General features: G+C 50.2%; 3 non-coding genes across 3 annotated transcripts; 2 read left to right on the forward strand and 1 right to left on the reverse strand.

The window, feature by feature from the left end:
- Positions 1-4,119: 4,119 nt before the first annotated feature.
- TRNAD-GUC (transfer RNA aspartic acid (anticodon GUC)) lies at positions 4,120-4,191 on the reverse strand. Its single transcript has one exon. It is a non-coding gene; the product is annotated as a tRNA-Asp (tRNA).
- Positions 4,192-6,948: 2,757 nt separating this feature from the next.
- On the forward strand, positions 6,949-7,020 carry TRNAE-UUC (transfer RNA glutamic acid (anticodon UUC)). Its single transcript has one exon. It is a non-coding gene; the product is annotated as a tRNA-Glu (tRNA).
- Positions 7,021-7,736: 716 nt separating this feature from the next.
- On the forward strand, positions 7,737-7,808 carry TRNAQ-CUG (transfer RNA glutamine (anticodon CUG)). The gene has a single exon. It is a non-coding gene; the product is annotated as a tRNA-Gln (tRNA).
- The last annotated feature ends 470 nt before the right edge of the window (positions 7,809-8,278 follow it).

The following is an 8,278-nucleotide window of genomic DNA, read 5'->3' on the forward strand; positions in this document are numbered from 1 at the left end:
CATGTTCCTGGAGCCACTAATTGTATCGCTGATTCTTTATCTCGCTTTCAGTGGTCCGAATTCCGCAAATTGGCTCCCGGGGCGGACCTGGAACCAACGGCGATCCCACAGTACGTATGGGACTTGGGGGATTGAGGGTCCACCATTTGGTCGAAAATTCAGTGGCTGCCTCTACACGGCGGAGTTATTTGAAAGCCTGGCATGAGTTTTTGCAGTTTGGTGAGGAGATGGCGGGTCCGGTCAGGGCTGGGTTATCTGATGAACAATTCTTATTGCAGTTTGTTTTACATTTAGCGGACAAAGGCCTCTCTCACACGACCATTTCGGGCAAGTTGGCCGGGGTGTCTTTTTATGGTCAGCTTTGGTGGGGGAGGGATTCTGTTGGGGGGGTGTTGGTTCGTAAAGTTCTAAAAGGGTTGGGTAGGCTTCGGGCTGGTGGTCAGAAGCTACGGCAGCCAGTGACCTTTGATTTGCTTCAGTTGCTTTTATCGCAATTGGAGGTGTGCTGCTATGATGCTTTTGAGTGCCACAAATTTTGTTTGTGCTTTGTGTGGTTATTCTTTGGGGCATTTCGGGCCTCTGAACTGCTGGGTTTGAGGGGTAGAGTGGGTATGATCAGCAGTGAGGTGGTGGTAGAGCATGACAGGGTGCGTCTGTGGCTGAGGATGTCCAAAACTGATCAGATGGGGATGGGTAAGTGGGTGTTTCTGGGTAGGAGTGGTGTGTCTGCATGCTGCCCTGTTGGGGAATGGGAGGCTTTTGTGTCCTCTCCTCATTTTACCCCGGGGGCAATTTTTTGTCATGCTGATGGCAGCCCCATCATTGTTTCTCAACTGTTAGCTGTCCTCCGCAAGGTTTTGCTGGGCCTGGGGAGGGATCCTTCTCAGTTCGGCACCCATTCATTCAGGATTGGGGCGGCGACAGAGGTCGCTAGGTTGGGGTGGGATTGGTCTCAAATTCGTCGTATTGGGCGTTGTCGCTCTAGATGTTGTGAGAAGTATGTGAGAAAGTAGTCCGCCTTTGCTTTGCCTAACATTTCTTTTTCTCCTAGGTCCTTTGCCCTCAGTCGCTGGATCCAAAAGGAGGGTGTGGATCGTGGGGCACTCTTTTGTTAAAAGGGCTGCTGTGGCCGCTGCGCGTCAGCTTTGTGGGAGATCTCTTGGTTTAAGTAGTCTGACACATGAAGTCTCCTGGCATGGCACGGGGGGCATGCGCTGGGGCAGTCTTTTTCCCGCCTTGGCTTCTCTGGTTTCGAAGGGTTGGGGGGGCCCACCGGATCTACTGGTGCTGCACCTTGGGGAAAACGACTTCGTTTTTCAATCAGGTTTGACTTTGCTAAAATTAATGAAACAAGATCTCGAAGTCATCAAGACCACATGGGTGAGCACCATGGTGATATGGACTGAGTTCGTGCCTCGTTTGACATGGAGTGGGGCGAGGAGCTATTCCGCCATGGAGAAGGCAAGACGCAAAGTGAATAGAACAATGCGACTTTTTTGTAACCATTTATGTATATACAGTTTGGCTCATTATCATTTGAAAGTTTCAGAAGCGCATTTATTCTGTGAGGACAGTGTCCATCTGTCTACTTTAGGCACTTCTTTTTACCTTCTGGAGCTCAGGGATTTGATTGCCAAAGTTCTTCAGGTGCAGTTGTGGTGTGCTACTTCCCTTCCTCTTTTGAGTGGGGCAGGAAAACGCTAAAGGTTTTCCTGGGTGGCGGTTTTTGCTAGTGGGGTGGGCAGCCTGGAGCGGGTTGGCCATCCTGAAGGGTAGCTCGTTGGGTAATCCTAGGGGTATTAGTCAAGAGTTAGTTTTGGGTTCTGTTAGGGAGGGATGTTTAGGCATACTGTGTAGATTGGAATTTTATGAAATAAATAAATAATGAATGTGGTCAAGAAATGTATTATGCACCTGTCTTAAAATAAAGTGGCCTTTCTTGCTCCTTGAAGAAGTGTGGACAGTGATTTCTTGCGCGAGGGGGGACCCAGGGAGAGCCAGGCGCGAGCTGGTCTTTCCCTGGGTGCGTTCGCGCGTGCAATTGGGAAGCAGGTGGGGTTAATTAGGGGAGTAGATAAGGGGAAGTCAGGCTGGCGGTTGGGAACTGCGTAGCGGGAGGCAAGGGAAGGGAGGTTCATTTTGCCCCACCCACCCTCCCTTTATTCCTTTAGTTAGGTTTTTTATTTTGCGGTGCTTTAGGCGCTGCTCGGGTCTTCGGGCTTTGCCACTGTTAGGACAGGTGTCTTTGTTCTTTTAGGAGGCGGTTTTTGCTAGTGGGGTGGGCAGCCTGGAGCGGGTTGGCCATCCTGAAGGGTAGCTCGTTGGGTAATCCTAGGGGTATTAGTCAAGAGTTAGTTTCGGGTTCTGTTAGGGAGGGATGTTTAGGCATACTGTGTAGATTGGAATTTTATGAAATAAATAAATAATGAATGTGGTCAAGAAATGTATTATTCACCTGTCTTAAAATAAAGTGGCCTTTCTTGCTCCTTGAAGAAGTGTGGACAGTGATTTTTTGCGCGATGCAGGGACCTGCCGTCCTATCATGTCCCAATACAGAGGGTAAACACCGACCTGTGTGAGGTGCTCATGCCGGACCCGGGGAATATCAATCAATCAATCAAGACATTTATAGAGCGCACTACTTACCAGTAGGGTCTCAAGGCGCTAAGGGGGGGGTGCCGTTACTGCTCGAACAGCCAGGTCTTGAGCTTCTTCCTGAAGGAGAGGTGGTCTTGGGTTAGGCGCAGGTCGTCGGGAGGGAGTTCCAGGTCTTGGCGGCCAGGTAGGAGAAGGACTTTCCTCCTGTTGTCGCTCTTCGGATGCGGGGGACGGCGGCGAGGGCGTGGTTGGTCGATCGGAGGTGGCGTTTGGGAGCGTAGAAGTTGACTCGGTTGTTGAGGTAGCTCGGGCCTTGATCGTGTAGGGCTTTGTGTGCGTGGGTGAGGAGACGGAAGGTGATTCTTTTGTTGACGGGGAGCCAATGCAGGTCTCTCAGGTGTCCGGAGATGTGGCTGTTTCGTGGGATGTCGAGGATGAGTCTGGCTGAGGCGTTCCGGATCCGCTGAAGTCTTTTCTGGAGCTTGGCGGTGGTTCCGGCGTAGAGGGCGTTGCCGTAGTCCAGTCGGCTGGTGACGAGGGCCTGGGTGACGGTCTTCCTGGTCTCCGTGGGGATCCACCAGAAGATCTTCCGTGGCATGCGTAGGATGTTGAAGCACGCCGAGGAGACGGCGTTGACTTGTCTGGTCATGGAGAGGGAGGAGTCCAGGATGAAGCCCAGGTTGCGTGCGTGGTTCGTCGGTTTGGGTGCGGTGCCCAGGGCGGGGGGCCACCAGGAGTCGTCCCAGGCGGTGGGCGTGGAGCCCAGGATGAGGACCTCCGTCTTGTCTGAGTTCAGTTTCAGGCGGCTGGCGTCATCCACTCGGCTAACTCCTTCATCCCATCGTGCAGGTTGGCTCTGGCGGCGGCGGGGTCGTTGGTCAGGGAGAGGATCAGCTGGGTGTCGTCGGCGTAGGAGATTATGTTGAGGTTGTGTTGGCGTTCGATGGCCGCGAGGGGGCTCATGTAGACGTTGAAGAGGGTAGGGCTCAGCGAGGATCCTTGAGGGACGACGCAGATGACTTCGGTGGCTTCTGACTTGTACGGCGTTAGGCGGACTCTCTGTGTTAAGATCTCTGATGAGGGTGGTGGGGCGTGCACATCTGGCAGTGACACTTTTACTTTTACAATGTGTCTGTAAGTTCTAAACTTTTACGCCTAAATAGATAAAAGTGACACCTTCGGATAAAACAATTCCCTATTCAGATCCCGCCCCCAACATTCTATTTATTTAGCATGAAGAATACTCGTTAAAATGCATTTTCCATGTCGTTTTTTGATTTTAATATCATATGTATTTATATAAATAATAAGCCTCAATTACTTTTTACTTTTTCAATTACTTAAAAGGAAAAGACACAAATGCTGTCCAAAAGGTAAAAGACTTCTAAATATTTAAACTTGTAAAGGTGTGGCCATACATAAAAAGCAATAGCAAATTGTAATATCAGTATAACTTTATAAATTGCATTTAAAAAAGGTTTTCTATCGTCAAAACGTTTGCTTACTTTAAAAAAATGAGTCCTCCCCGTCGGGGAATTGAACCCCGGTCTCCCGCGTGACAGGCGGGGATACTGACCACTATACTAACGAGGAACCGATGAAGCTCGACCTGCTGAGCCGCTCCTCATGTGCCCTTCAAGCCGCCTCTCCCCGATATGCTACCGGTTCGTGCCATTTATCAACTCCTTGACACCAACACAGGGGGCCGCGGGCTCAACAAACACACACACACTCTCTCCCCCCATACACACACAAACACACTCCTCCCTCACACCTCACAGCAACCCTCTCGCCTCCTAGCAGACGCTCTCAGCAGCATCCCCTGATGCCAGAGTCCCCACAACCAGCTCCCAGGGCTGCTTCAGACGGGGCCCCGGACTGGCTCTTCAGCCCAGGGGCCCCTGGCTCTGTCTGATGAGGGGGCATTGCAGCGGGGGCTGCACACAGGGAGGGGGGCGGGAGACACCACCCCCCTCGCCCCCGCCGGAGGAGAGAGCTGGGCTGTAAAGGTGAAGAGGGGAGGCAGGAAAAGCCCCGGCGTGTGAGGGTCCGAGAAAGAGGCGCTTTCCATCGTGAAGCAGAGGGGAAAAAAGTGAAGAGTTTGCAAAAATCCTTCCCAGCGACCTAAGGATGTCAGTCACTCCACTACAGTCCTCCGCTCTACCAACTGAGCTATCGAAGGCTAGGAAGGGAGGGGATGACAAGGCGCTATATCACATGAGGAGTGGTTCCGGACTGTACCCAACTAGAAAATATTCTGTGTGTAATCACTTGAAAAAGCTGCAAAACCGACAGATATTTAACTAACAGGGAAACGGCTGAGCTCTGACTGATTTTCATGATATATTTACATTTATTATTTTGGGATCCAAAAGTTAATAAAGGGGTTATGTTATCTAGTTATATCTATATACATGTAGCGCTCAAACACCGTAGGTTTCCTGGTATTGGATCAGAGTTATATATGTTTATTTATTTATTTAGGGTGTTTCGTGTTTACTTTTGGATACATTATTGCTGTACATCCTGGGTAACATGTGTTATGGTGTTTTAAGAGTTAATTTTTTGGGTTCGGATGTTCTTTGTAGCATTAAATACTTAAATGTGTTTTTGCGGTTCCTGCATTTTAATTTTAAAAATGGTAATCACCATGGGATCCACAAGTTAATAATGGGGTTAGGTTATCTAGTTATATAAATGCCAAACTTCATCCGATGCTACATTACATTATATGTTTCTGGGCTGTGATGTTGGTAAAGGTAATTCAGTCACTGGGGGTCGCCAACGTCAGCGAGTCCCTGTCTGTGAAACACCCTCAGACCCCAGGGGGCACCAGGGGTTGGTTTTACTTAAACTTCAGGGGCTGGTCCTTGTAAAAGGATCTGTTTAAACACCAGAAGGAGACTAGAGGGGTGCCCCCTCTGACCTATCAGAGCTCTTATATGCTGTGGGTGTAACAAAGATGATAATAGGAGGAGACTGGGTTGAAATGCTGAGCCATTGTCAGCCCTTCCAACCCCCCCCCGCCCCCCCTTTCTCCCCCCTTTCTCCCCCCTCCCCGCAGCCTCGTCTCCACGTCAGTCCCACCTCCTCTGTAAAAGAAGCCTGACAGGGATCCAGTCTGAGGGGTCATATCGGGCCATAGTTGTATCAAGGGGGGGGTGTTTACTTCCGGTGCCCCGGGGCCTCCGTACTCTGGGCCCTCAAACTAGGGACCAGGCCCCCCTTTTAACACCTGACTCTGAATAACAAGACAGAGGAGCCGAAGGCTTACTGGGGACCCATATTTATGAAAGGAACAAATGGGGGAAAGAAACTGCACCCTGACCCTATCAGTGCACACTTTTTACATCCGGTGTAAACATAGATGTATATTTTGATTTATAACTTGTTTACATTTGACATGAATAAACATGGAAACATTTGTACTTCTGAGTGTTTTATCTCCCTGCCCAGGCTGCAGTCGTATCCGATCTATATGTAAAAGTTTTTCCACTCGGTTCTTTTAAATTGGCATGATGTGAAAAGGGAACTACACAGCAGAGAATGCCTACAAATGTGTGTTTATTGCTTTTGACCCCAGATGTTTACTTTTGTAAACACACACCGCAGAGGCTCCTCCCCCACTCTCCCAGAATGCCGTGCGGGATTATTCGGGGTCTGCCCCTGTCAAGGCTGCTGATGCCCCATTGCTGCTCCAGGGCCCTGTGGGCTGTGAGTGCTGTGGCGGTGCTGCCCCCTGGCGGTCACTCTGAGCATCTGAAGATACCTGGGAAGAAGCCAGGGTGACCTGAGCTGGTCCTCCCTCCTCTGTGTGAACCAATCGAGTGTCAGGACTGGGGTCGGTGCTGATAGGAGGGGGAGAGGGGGTGTAACCGGAGCACCCCCACCCCCACCCCCACCCTCCAAGTCAGCCTGGGGCCTGTGACAGGTGCCGGGGGAGGGGGGGCTCAAGGAAGCAGCTGGAGGGTAACTGCAGAGGGGTCTGTGGGGCCCTCAGCCTGGTGAGGAGACACAGGAGTGAAGGGGGTCCTGGGGAGAGGGGCGTGGCTTTGTCTGGCTGGGGGGGGAGAGGCAGTAAGAGGCAGTGTGGGGGCTGCTGCTGTCCTCTGGTCCTGGGCTCTGGGTCTGGAGAAGGCCCAGGGTTGTAAATAATGAGACATGAGCAGGTTGTGGCACAAATCTTGACCCCTCATTCCTTCTGGTTTGTCAGGAGTGCAGGGGGGGAGGGTGGGGGGTCTGTGACCCCATTCATGGCCAGACCCTGATGGGTGGCAGTGTGACTGTAAACGTACAACCCGCAGTCTGACAGGACAGATGTTAAACAGACTGCGTCCTCTGCAGACAGCCTCCCATATGGTCTAGCGGTTAGGATTCCTGGTTTTCACCCAGGCGGCCCGGGTTCGACTCCCGGTATGGGAAGTACATTTTTTGTTGTTGCAACATTAGAAAAGTATTTGATTCCATCCAAACCAAAATGGCTCTGAAAGTCCAAATAACTCTCACTTGCGTCTCTTCCCTTCTATCAGTCTAAAGCCCTTTGGGGTTTACCCCGACCCCTCGGCTCCTGTTCCCGCCCCAGCCCTTGCTGCACAGCTGATGTAGTATTAAAGAACTGGAGTGAAAAAGCGCAGATCGATACTATGAAGGGCTATTCGATGTTTGCCTTTAATCACACAACAAAGTGTACAGATTATATATAAATTGCGCGTGGCATAAAACGAAGGCACCCGTTTCCTGTGCTCTCACCGTGTGAAATGCTCGTTTCTTTCCTGCTCCGCCCGTGCTATGGAAGAGGCGCTTTTAGAGTCTGTGTTGTGACATTAATAACCCGCTGTGTTGATTTATAGGAGATGAGGATTTATGAAGTTCCTGTTTCCTCTCCTCTGTGGGGGCAGCTCCTGTGTGCGCCGTTTCTCCTCTTTACACCAACACTTAAAGCAACTTAAAGCGCTGTCCCAAAGGACAGTTAAAGCATCAATGTGTCATTTTCCATGTCTTGGTTAATTCAAAGTTTCGTGTACGGTGTTTTAAGGATTTAATTGTGAAATAGACTTCTTTGATTGGACGTTTAACATACGCTGTTGACCAATAGAAAGTCAGAATTTGATTGAAAAGTGACAGTACTGCGACCAGCTGGTTCCATGGTGTAATGGTTAGCACTCTGGACTCTGAATCCAGCGATCCGAGTTCAAATCTCGGTGGGACCTGAGGTACTTTTATTTTTCACTTCATTTGTTTTATATTATTCTAGGTATTGAGCAGGGCGCCATTTGTATTTGTTATTTGCTTCCATTTACTCTAGGTCTTAAGCAGTGGAGCACCTGTATCTCTAACATATCCCCTCCCTTCCTGTTTTCATTCTCCTGGTCTCTGCTGACATCCATACAGGGGGCCTCATTTATGAGAAATGACGCATCGCTGCGTGAAAGCAGCGATGCGTCACTTCTCAGTGCGCACTCCTTGCGACATTCCTGATGCGTCATATTTAATGTATGACGCATCATGTCGCAAGGAGTTACAGATACGTCAGTATTTCTGACGTATCTGTAATCACAAAATTGATGCATTGCTGGAGTGTGTCACAAAAGTGACGCAACTCCAGCAATGCGTCCTTTCACATGGGGCAAGCCCCATGTGAAACGGCCTGCGTCAGTCTTACGCCTGTTGTGATGCAGGC

The sequence above is a fragment of the Lissotriton vulgaris genome, chromosome 1_1, assembly GCF_964263255.1.
Source record: "Lissotriton vulgaris chromosome 1_1, aLisVul1.2, whole genome shotgun sequence".
NCBI classification, from domain to species: Eukaryota; Metazoa; Chordata; class Amphibia; order Caudata; family Salamandridae; genus Lissotriton; species Lissotriton vulgaris.